This window comes from Delphinapterus leucas, chromosome 11 (assembly GCF_059928025.1).
Source record: "Delphinapterus leucas isolate spDelLeu-1000000601 "Yukka" chromosome 11, BTC_Dleu_Yukka2, whole genome shotgun sequence".
Taxonomy (NCBI): Eukaryota; Metazoa; Chordata; class Mammalia; order Artiodactyla; family Monodontidae; genus Delphinapterus; species Delphinapterus leucas.
In genome coordinates this window covers 76,673,755-76,685,883 of record NC_143139.1, presented here as the reverse complement: position 1 = coordinate 76,685,883, position 12,129 = coordinate 76,673,755, and the positions used below count along the sequence as shown (strand labels likewise).

The 12,129-nt window shown below is 44.1% G+C and overlaps 1 protein-coding gene across 1 annotated transcript in view; it reads left to right on the top strand.

The window, feature by feature from the left end:
• Nucleotides 1-12,129, top strand: part of TMCC3 (transmembrane and coiled-coil domain family 3) — an 84,369-nt gene that overhangs the window by 16,588 nt on the left and 55,652 nt on the right. The gene's annotated exons all lie outside the window — the stretch shown is intronic.

Genomic DNA, 12,129 nt, shown 5'->3' with positions numbered 1-12,129 from the left:
GATGAAAAGTGTACACTCTCCCTCCCCTTGAATGCGTTTGCTGTTTGACCCTGTGCGATCTTTTTGTGCTTCCGTCTTCACCATTCATCCCTCTCTAGACTCAGCAGACACCAAGATGCTTAGAACATCTCGCTCCTGCAGTCACTCTGGAGGCAGGTTGAGAGTCCACCCTTTGCTGTCTGAGAACTCCTGGACGATTGAACCGTTATGGTTTTCTTTCGGTAGCTTTGGTGAGGTTTCCTAAACCTGGGGTACAAAAGGCCAGTGTAAAAAGAGAGCCCTTCTGCAAACAGGTGGAGCTTAACTTGGGAGAATAAGGGCCTCCTTGAGTGGCTAGGCAGAGTTTTTTTGTTTTTTAGCACTTTGGGAGAAGGCAGAAACATAGGCTACACTTTACTTCCCCTAACTTCTTGGTCTGAGGTGTCCCCTTCACCCAGGACCACACCTTGAGATCGAGAGCCCTGATGGGCCTCCTTGGGTAGTAGCATCCAGGTGGGTAGTGTCTGCGTCTCCTCAGCACGTGCCAGGGAAGAGGACTCACTCGGGCACCTTTGCATGGCACTGATTTAAAAATGAGCTCCCTGTAGCCCCTCGGCTGGCTTCTTCTGACCCCCTTCCACCAAGTCGGCAGCATCTCACGTGGGAGATGTCGGGCCACTGTCCACGCGTAAGCAGTACAGGTATGGGTCGTGCCTGCAACAATTCTGCTTTCAGCCTAATTCAACACATACGTGTTGAGTACCTTGCTCCGTGCCTGGCATCCCAGGGAACAGAAGAAATTTCCCTACTCTCACCAAGCTTATATTCAGGTAGGTCGAGGCAGAGAGCCCAGACCAATAGGTAAATCACACGGTATGTTAAGTGGTGATAAATGCAATGTTGAGAAAGAAAGCATGGAAGAGAGGGCTGGGGAGGCCCAAGGTGTATGTGTGTGTGGTGGGGTGTGGGTGGGATAGAGGAAAGCAGTTTCAAGTAGGAGGCTCAAGGTCAGCTCTACTCAGAGATGCCGCTGAGGATGGGCCCGAGGAAGAAAGCTATTCAGCTGTGCAGGGGATGAGCTCTCCAGGGAAAGAGAACAGCAAATGCATACTCCCTGCAACAAGCGTGCGCCTGTTGTGTTTGAGGCACATCAAAGAGGCCACGTGGCCGGACGGGGCGAGCAAGGAGTTGAGGAATCATTTAGAGCGTGAGGTCCAAGAGGCAGGGGCAGGCCAGTTCATGGGGCAGTTCATGTTTAACAAGGATCGCCTGGGCTGCTAGATTCAGAACAGGCCATTTTCAAGCCCTTCTTTGGCGTGTTAGAGCTCAGAGGGGCAGCTCAGCGTCAGGGCTCTGGGGACCACGGGCCTGGTTTTTAAATCCTGGTTCTGCCACGTACAAACTGTGTGGACTCATCGTCGGCAGCTTGCCCGACCCACCTGAGCATCAGCTTCCTCATGTGAAAAAGTAAGTGTGATTCTCGTCTCGTAAAGAGGTTGAAGGCTTCTGTAAGATCCTGGACTGAAGGGGCCTTCCCTGACTCCCCTTCTCAGCTCATCCCCAGCCTGGGTGCTCCCTGAGCAGACTGGCACCCAAGTCTGTTGTGAGCCTTCTTCGTGTTCTTCTCATGTGTGGTTCGCTTGTCTCTCTCCCCCTGGAAAGCGGGCAGGGATTGTATCTCCAGGGCTTCACACATAATGCACAGTACATGTTTGGATGGATAGAGAAATAGAAGGATGCAAGGAAGGAAAGAATGAATTAAGATTTCATGCATAGGTATTAGTGTAATATTTGAGTTCACACGTTCCAGCAGACCGTAGGACTTTTTCTGTTCAGAGGTCAATGTTTGAGGACGTCAAATGGTTAAGGCTTTGGCTACATTTCTTATTTAAATAGGTCTCATTAGGGAAGACAAGTAATGTACTCTTACTTCCATATTTTAAAATTTAAGGGACTTCCCTGATGGCACAGTGGTTAAGAATCCGCCTGCCAATGCAGGGGACACAGGTTCGAGTCCTGGTCTGGGATCCCACGTGCTGTGGAGCAACTAAGCCTGTGTGCCACAACTACTGAGCCTGCGGTCTAGAGCCCGTGAGCCACAACTACTGAGCCTATGTGTCACAACTACTGAAACCCATGTGCCTAGAGCCCGTGCTCCACATCAGAAGCCACCACAATGAGAAGCCCGCGCACCGCAACAAAGAGTAGCCCCCGCTCGTGGCAACTAGAGGAAGCGCTTGCACAGCAGCGAAGACCCAATGCAGCCAAAAATAAATAAATAAATAAGTTTATTAAAAAAAAATTATCTCCTCTCCACTTGTGTAGAGAAATGCTTATTCGAAGATCCTAACTGGTGTTTTTACTTAGGTGTTCTCTAAGAAGAAATGTTTTGTTAACAGCTTTCATCAAGAGCCGAAGGAAGTTTTCCTCCAGCGTTTTATTGTGAAAAATTTCGAACAAATACGTACAAAATACAAAGGCAGTACTTGCTTCAGCAGCACATACACTAAAACATTGGCATGATACAGAGAAAAAAATACAAAGGTCCTAGCAATTTCTATGAACATGAACTTAACATACAGATGATCTGAATCACTCACAATGTTGGTATAGTAGAGACGTCAGGGCAGGTTTTTCTTTTTGTTTTTGTTGTTTGAGTTTGGATGACTCTATTACCTATATCATTTTCCATGATATGGAAAGGCTTAGTCTGTAACTTCTCTGTGAGAAGAATTCTGTGTGACACCTTTGTTCATTGTGAGATTGTTTGACTTTCCTCTGGGATTTCTGCATCATTTATATGTAAAGTCAGTGTTGAATAGGTTGAATTCTGTCCCCTCAGAGAGATGTGTTGAAGTCTGTGATAATTGTGATTTACAATAAGAAATATATGTATTTGGGCTTCATCCCCATTTCTGTCACAAAGCTCCTAAAAGCTTAGGAACTTCCTAAGTGATAAGAGTGATAAAGGTGAAATGGGTGTCTTTTGTTAATTCATATAACAAACCTCTTTCAACCACACCTGAGTTTATGTTAACTTTGGAAAGCCCCTAAAGATGGGGGCAGGTTGCCAGGGGAACTTTTAAGTCCCACTTGTGGGGAGGGGAGAAGGGCTGGAGGTTGCATTCATCACCTATGGCCAATGATTCAATCTGTCATGACTTTGTAATGAAGTCTCCATAGAGACCCAAAACGATGGGGTTCAGAGGGTCCCTGGGTTGGTGAACACGCGGAGGTTCTGGGAGAGTGGTGCCCAGAGAGCATGGAATATCCTTGCCCTTTCCACATGCGTTGCCCAGTACATCTCTTCCGTCTGGCTGTTCTGAGTTACATCCTTTTATTGTAACCTGGTGATCCATTAAGTAAATGTTTAACTGAGTTCTGTGAGCCTCTCGAGCAAATTAATCAACCCGAAAAGAGGGCTGTGGGAACCTCCAGTTTAGAGCTAGTCATTCAGAAGCACAGGTAACAGTGTGGACTTGAGCCTGGTGTCTGAAGTGGGGGGAGGAGACAGTTCCGGGGACTGAGTCCTTAAGCTATGGGATCTGATGCCATCTCCGGGTAGATAGTGTCAGAAGGAGTTGATTTGTAGGACACCCTGCTGATGGAGAAGAACTGTTTGGTGTGGGAACCTCCCCCTACCCCCAGCTGCAACACTAGGTGACCAGAAGTGTGGTAGTCCTTGTGTTTCCTGTATAATGTCCTAGCCCCTGGCTCCTCAGAACATGACCTTCCTTGGAAATAGGGTCTTTACAGAGACAATGATGTGTCAACTGAAGAAAAATGCACAACCTGAAAGTTGAGAATTATGTTTTATTCAGTGGACTTTCTGAGGACTCAAGCCCGGGAGGCAGCCTCTCAGATAGGTAGCCCTGAGGGACTGCTGGGAGCCAGGAGGTATAGGAGTTTTTGCAACAAAAACTCGAGAATTGGAACATCAAGAGATCATAGTTAAAGAAAACCAGACATGTCAAGTTAATGAATTTAGCACTTTTCTCTTTTGGGGAAGATGGAAGAGGCTGGGCTGATTGAAATCATTCCTTTGATATGCACTTTATCTGGGACTAGTATCCTGTTTTTTTCCATCCTGGATCCCCTCAGGGTGCAAAGTTGGGGGAGGCTGCGGTGGCTGATGGCTCACTGGCCTCTAGGTGCCCCCATCCTTGGTTTACCGATGTGGCAGTTGACATTCTTCGTCCACACATGTTAAAAGGAAGTCAGTTGTTAGGGTGGGCCTTAATCCACCATGACTGGTGTTCTTTGAAATGGGGGAATTTGGAGACAGACATGCACAGAGGAAAGATGATGTGAAGACAGAGGATTAGTGGAGGAAACTACAAGTCAAGGAATGTCTGAGAAGCTGGGAGAGAGACATGCAATGGCTCCTTCCCCAGGACCTGCAGAAGGAGCATGGCCTTGCTGACGCCTTGATTTCAGGCCTCCATAACCGTGAGACAATACATATCTGTTGTTTTAAGCCACCCAGTTTGGGGTACCTTGTTACGGCAGCCCTAGAAAACCAATACAGTTAGCCGACACATTTCCTATCCACCCACGACAACTAAAGAAGTACTAATACCTGGTCCCAGCGTGAGTAGAAAGCCTTGAAACCCCAGGATTTCGAGGTACTTGGTTAGCAGATGGTTATCTCTGTGATCCTCCAAATTATGTAAATATTTTTTACCATCTAAATAAGCACATTCTTGTAAATTGTCTGTAGCAAACTCATGGAACCCCAAGAATACGTCTGTGGACCCAGTTTGGAAAACTCGGGTGTAGGAATAAGAGAAGCAGCTCAGACTTTGGTTCTGAGTTCAAATCCCATCTCTGCTACTGTGCAGCTGTGCAACCCTGATCACCTTGCATAATCTACCTGAGTCTGTTCTTGAACCTTGCACATGGCACATGTTCAGGAATCAGCTGGGGCACGGGGCCTGGGGTGAAGGGAAGAACCCAGAGAGGGAACCTGAAGAGAGTCGGCGAGAGTGGGATGGATCTTGGCCTGGCTGACAGATGGGGTCTGATTCCCCTGTTTGAACACTACCTGAGAGGTTTCCTCCAAGTGGTTTTTCCCCTCAAAAGTCAGATTCTTTTGCTCATGGGGCAGCAGAAGAGAATATCGGGTTCAGGCATGAGCCTTGTTTCCTTAAAAAGGTACAGAGACTCCAGAGACAAAGTAACTTGTCCAGGGTCAGGTGGTCTTGTCAGTTGGGTTATTGTTTATTTAATAGGACAACCAAAAACCAAAAAGGAGTTGTGTTGGTTTTTCCTTTTTTAAAAAAAACAACAGCTTTATTGAGGTATAATTCATATACCATACGATGGACCCATTTTAAAGTGTCCAAGTGAATGACTTATGTATACTCAACAGAGTTGTGAAATCACCACTACAGTCAATTGTAGAACATTTTCATCACCCCAAAAAGCAACTCCATATCCATTAGCAGTCATTCTCCATTTCCTCCCTCCCCAAACTCCCCAAGCCAAGGCAACCGCTAATTTACGTTTTGTCTCTATGGATTTGCCTGTTTTGGACATTTTTTGTAAATGGAATCAGATATAATGCGGTCTTTGTGTCCGGCTTCTTTCAGTCAGGATAATGTCAAGGTTCTTCCATGGTGTAGCATGTGTCATATGCTTTTTATTTATTTTATTTATTTATATATTTTTTAAATTTATTTTTATTGTGTCATATCTTTTTATTGCCAAATAATATTTCATCGCATGGATGTATCACATTTTATTTATCCAGTTGATGGACATTTGGGTTGTGCCCATTTTTTGGCTGTTATGATTAGTGCTGCTCTACACGTGTGTGTACAAGTTTTTGTGTAGGCGTTTGTTTTCATTCCTCTTGGGAACATACCTAAGACTAGAATTGCTGGGTTATATGCTAATTCTATATTTAACCTTTGAGGAACTGCTAGAGTGTTTTCCACAGCAGCTGCACCATCTTTTGTTCCTGCCAGCAGTTTATGAGGGTTCTGGTTTCTCCCTATCTCTGCTAACACTTGTTATTATATATCTTTTGATTGCGGTCATCCTAGTGGTTGTGAAGTGGTATCTCATTATGGCTTTGTGTTGGTTTTCGAAATTTCTTTTAATGAACGTAGTTGTAGTCATTATATGAGGAGATGGATAAAATACCTTTAGCTGCAAGGCTGCTATGATTAATAGTACAACTTTGAAATTAGCTTCCATGCTTTACCACATTCCTTCTTACTAGTCATTTCTCGAAGCTGTGTATCCAAAACCAGGGTTGGATAGAATAATTGTCGTTGAGTTTTCATGGCTTGGCTTTTACTTCGTTGCTGAAATTGCACAAGAACAAGTACCTAGAGCTTCCTGGTCCTCCCCATGCCACAGAGTCCAGGGTTGGAAGGCCTTGTCAGCAGCCAGCCTTTTGAGGGATGTAGTAGGTGTCTGGCCCATGTCAACTTAGGTAAGTGACCAGGGAGGGCATTTGCTCATGATTCTCCCAAGGGTTAGCTGCTGCTGGGAAGATGTGGTGGTTATTATAAGTAGGGACAGCCAGAACTGGCCCCTTGCTCCAGTAAAGAGAGACTCCATGCCCTCTTTACAGACAAGCTTTGTAGGCTGCAGATTTTATCGTAAAGAACAAGGAACGGAACAAAATTCAAAACACCTATGAGGCCAGAAATAGATGTTGGGTGAACAAATGATTGGCTTTGGGCTCCAGACAACATTCTAATATGGCAGCTTGGAGCAAGCTGTTGAAGCTCTCTGAGCCTTGGTCCCTTAGCTGCAAAACAGAGACAGGGAGATGCCTCTGTTGCTGGGTTCTCGGGATGACCTAAAAAGTGCACAGCTCATGGTAGGCACTCAACAAATGTTAATTCTCTTTCCTTAAGTAGCTCTGCTATTAGTCTCAGGTATTTTTTCCCTACAGGTTTCGTCCAGCTCCAGATACAACAGAACACAGGGCTGGTTGTACTGTTTAGCTTATCTCTTCTTTACAGAGAAATCATGAGCTCTTGGCAAAAATTAATTATTGGTGGAAATGAATATTGCAATTTGGTAGCTGCTGATTGACACGTATTTGCTAAACAGCTACTCAAATTTCAGGAAGCTTACCTGGAAGGAAAAAAAAAGGAAGAAATCCTAAGAACATTTTCATCCTCTTTGCCAGGTACTTATTTATAAAACCATCTTCTTGGGAAGGTCCCAGCGGACAAATTTTTATGAAACACTGTTTAGCTTTGGCTCAGGAGTTCAAGTTAACCTGCCTGAAATAAAAGGGTTGGGTCCTTTTTGGAGCTCTTTGCCTTAGAAATTTTTTTTTTTTTAAAGGGTTGTTCTTTTGGTCACTAGATCTTTTTTTAGACCTTCGGGGCAGTCATAGTAACAGGCTCCATGTCTGATTGGGTTCCATGGCAACAAAGGGTTGTGACTTTATTAGGGGAGGATGGAGCATGCCAAGAAAGATAAAAATCAGAGTATGGAAAATGTCTGACCAGATGAATGTGTTTTTTGGATCCTGTGCCCTGGAACAGAAAGGTTTCCCAAACTGGCATCAGTCTCCATTACAAATTTCAATCTTACTGGGTTATCATTAGGTCAGAGGGGTCAGTGCTTATTTCCAACAGATCTGTCTGCATCTTTGCTTTTTATTCACTCATTCATCCTTTTCTGTATCTTGGTTTTTTTTGTTTTGTTTTGTTTTTTGAATCAAAACAGCAATGTTGTAAGAACCTAGCGGGAGATAATTCTGAATTCAAAGGTAGAAAAGAAATTTAGCACATTCTTTGTGGAACTGATTCCAGCTGTAAATTGTGAGACCTGTGGGAGGACCAATTAGAGGCAATTATAACTTGATTGAACCCTCCCTGAATTAAAGCTTGCTGTGTGCTTTCCAAGCTGGGGGTTTTGTTTCCCATCATTGTTTCTTGTTGATGGGTTTAGAGATACTGGTTTCAGGGCAAGGTTGTGGAATCTCTGTAGGAGCTGTCTTCTTCTCTCTCCCAACAGCAAGATGCAGGCTGTTGCTATAAATGAAAGTGTGATTATTAGACTTCTTTTGCTAAAGTTTCTAATATTTGATCAAGAAGTAGTGAGATCGGAGGACTTTGAATCTCCCTCACCTGGTTATAAATGTGTGGGACTGTATTTCCTTTTCTATCAGATGTGCTGTTTTATGTGTCCCCTCATCCTGATACTGAAAGTGAAAGAACCCCAAGCGGCAGGTAGCTAGATGTTGGACAGCCTTATAGCAATAGTTATTCTTTAAACCAGTGGCATGTAATGACACACCCTCTGCCTTCAGACTTCATTAGTCGCTTACTTGTGGCTTCATCATGGTGAATCAGAAATTTCATAGATACTCATGCTAAACATAATAATAAGTAATATTGATATAAGAGGCAAGAAATAGATCACCAGGTTTCAGGTGTCCCAGCTATGATTAATCAGCTGGTAAGTCCTTGGGAAACTTATTTAACACATTGAGCCTTGACTTCCTTATCTTAAAATGAGTTTGACTGGAATTGGTGATTCCCAGAATTCCCTGTTTATGAGAACAGCCTGGGTCACTGGTTTAACATCTAGAACCTCTATTAGAGATTCTGATTCACTAGGTCTAGGGTGGGGCAAGGATAGCAGGGGCCCTAGGTGACCTTACAGTTGGATGTTCAGGAAATGCCAGAAGAGCTCGGCAGCTGTCAGACTTTATTTGGACATGAGAATGGGATGGGGGTGGGAGGGAGAAAGGAGGATGTGTGATCAGGTGATCGCAGCCAAGATCTGAGAAACATCAATCAGTCTACACTACGCGAGGTCCCTTCCAGCCCCAAAGGTGGCTTTTCTACATGTCCCCCCTCCCACCGTACCCCACCTCAGATAAGCCAGAACCTTTGATGGGAGGGCCTGGTGGGTTCTGCTTACAGCCAGCGCTGCCTCCAAACTCCATATCAGTGTTCGAAAAAAATTGTTTTAAAATCGTGGCGTGATGCAATAGTGAACATCTTTGTTTATAGAATTTTCTACTCTATAGTGTGTAGTTTCGTTTGGATAAGACACAGTGTTTGCTAAGCATGGTTACTTCTGGTGTGCGTGAGGTAGGACCAGCAGTGTAGAAATTACCTGGAGAGCTGGTTAAAAAATATAGGAATTGGACTCCCAGACCCAAAGATTCAGTAAATCCTATATGGAGCTTGAGCATCAGTCTTTTTTTTTTTTTTTTTTTTTTCCTTTCCAAGGTTTCGACAAAAGTTGTGGGCTCCTCCCAATCTCACCCCAATTTCCAGAGTAAAACTAAGTTTAAGTGTCAGCACACATGTTTAGCACAAGGGTGATGGTTAAATTGAGCCACTTAGATTATGGAAGAGTCTATAACACATACAGCAGGTACTTTGGAGAAAAGAAGCCTGGTCTTCTGAGAGGCTAAGACAGGGGTTCCTAAAGTGTAATGATGAGATCATTACCTGCTGGAGCAAACACATTTTGATGTATATCCGCTCTATAGAGTTTCTGTTTGTTCCTCATTCTATTTCCTTTTTAACGAAGATTGAATGACATTGTTAAATGAAGTGTCTTGTAGATCATCCATGTAAGCCCAAATTATGAAGGTTCACTTTGTTTTCCTATTAACTAGCTACACTTAAAAAGTGCAAGTTCATAGGAAAGAAATCCCGTAGTACTAAAGGGCACATGGTAGAAAATGCAGTCTCTTTCCAACTTGTCATCCTTATCCCCAGAGATAAGTGCTGTTAAGTTTCTTATGTATCTTTACAGAAATGTTCTCTCAAACAATGTTCTCACAAAACCTATATATATCATTTATTTAACCAGTCTTCTACTGATAATACAATTTAAGTTCCTTCTAGAGTGCTTTTTTCCATGTTTGTTTTGCCTCGTAATACTGTACTGAGTATTTTTGTACATCTTTTTTTCTGTAACCGTATATGGATAAATTTCTAAAAGCAAAATTGTTGGGTTAAAGGGCATGTGTCTTTTAAATAGGGATAGATGGGAACAAGATGTCCTTCCAAAGGGTTGTACCAGTCTACCGGGGAAATCTTTTATTTTCAAAAGGCTTTCCTGCCCCAGTTGGTTCTGATGTGGCAGATAAGCAGCTAACTCTCCTTGTTTACTCAAAACCTGTGTCACCAGGGCCTCTGGTTGAAGGAATTAAATGAGATATTTCTTGAGAAAGAGAATAATTAAAAAGATATCTCGGGTTTTCAGAGGGAGAAGAGAATAGAGAATGGCTTGGCGAAGCAAGTAACTAACCCTCTGTTTGCCAGGAGAGGGGCTTTGGATCACGCGAGCTCACAGAACCTGAACTGGGTTGGGAAGCGAGTCAGGCAGCCCTGCCGCAGAATGTGGTAATGAGAAGATCATGCTCTAGATTATGGTAAACCGTTTCCTGGATCTGACCTGCTCCTTTAGTAGATGCCGTAGGGCAGTTTTGGGTGAAGCATTGTGATGAGATGCTCTTCATTTTAAACATGTCTGTTGTGAGTCATGGTGTAGTAGTTAGGTGTGTGTAATGTGTGTTTCAAAGTAATGTTTAAATGGAAAGAATTACATCTCAGGAGTCTGTCAGTCAGATGTGTGTGCATCTCCTTAATACAGGTCAGGAGCCAGGTGGCATGGGGATTGTGCTGGTTTAGTGGCAGTTGCCATACGGCCTGGCGCTGTCTCTCTGCCTTCATTTTGCCTCCTAGTGACAGCAAGATAGGAGAGGATCTTATAGACACACAGAAAATTAGTTGAGTCTATTCAAGTCTAGGAAGTTCAAGTCCATTCAAGGCAGGGAAGGATTGGGGGGTATCTCGGAGGGGGTCGGTATGTCAGTGAGGAGTCAGAATCTTAGATATGGGCTAAGGAGGGATGGCCGGCTGTATTGTGTGAATTTAAAGGGAGCCATCCAGAGTCCAGACAATCTAAAAGCAGCAAGAACCTCGGGTTAGGGCTGGGCATGTTGGGGAGAGGGATACATGTTCTTCCTCAGCGCATAGGGACCCAAGTGCCCTCTAAAATTGGTCGTGCTTGAGCCGTACCACCTGTGGCCGAGTTGAAGGCAGCTGGGAATTAAACAAGTCCCGAAGACCATAGCTGTGAATTGGATCATTCTCTATCTTGAATCAGAATAATTAAATGAGCCAAACAACTAGAGAGCTTTGAGACAATCGTAAAACAAATTTATATTGGAAACCTGTGTGAATTTTTTGGCGATATTTATGACTAGACACAGAACATGAAGTAGGTATGCTAAACTAGGCTGTCGATGAAAGAATGAGAATATCTAAAGCTACCAGAGAAGGATCCGGAAGCAAGGAAGAGGTGATCGTTAATGTGTTTCAGCCAAGTAAGTTGGAGATGAAATAAAATATCCAGTGACCAAGATGTTTTCAGACTAGGGAGGCAGCCATAAAAATGGGTAAGACAGGGCTTCCCTGGTGGTTCAGTGGTTAAGAATCCGCCTGCCAGTGCAGGGGACACGGGTTCGAGCCCTGGTCCAGGAAGATCCCACATGCCGCAGAGCAACTAAGCCCGTGCGCCAAAACTACTGAGCCTGTGCTCTAGAGCCCGCGAGCCACAACTACTGAAGCCCTTGTGCCACAACTGCTGAAGCCCGCGCGCCTAGAGCCTGTGCTCTGCAACAAGAGAAGCCACCACAATGAGAGAAGCCTGCACCCCGCAACAAAGAGTAGCCCCCGCTCACTGCAACTAGTGAAAGCCCGCATGCAGCAGCGAAGACCCAATGCAGCCAAAAATTAAATAAATGAATAAATAAATAAATTTTTAAAAAATGGGTAAGGCAAATTAGAGCCTAAATTTGAAGGCAAAACCAGGAGAAAACTGAACAAGCTTGGCTATGTGGAGTTGAATTCTGTGTGCCTTAGTGGTCAGTATGATTTTTAAATCTTATTGTAGTTTTTTTTTGTTAATATTTATTTAGGCTGCTCTGGGTCTTAGTTGCGGTATGCAGGATCTTCATTGTGGCCCGTGGGATCCTTAGTTGCGGCATGTGGGGGTCTTTTTTTTTTTTTTTTTTTCTTTTAATTGCGGCATGCATGCGGGATCTAGTCCCTGACCAGGGATCAAACCCGGGTCCCCTGCATTGGGAGCACAGTCTTACCCACTGGACCACCAGGGAAGTCCCTTATTGTAGTTTTTTTTTGTTTG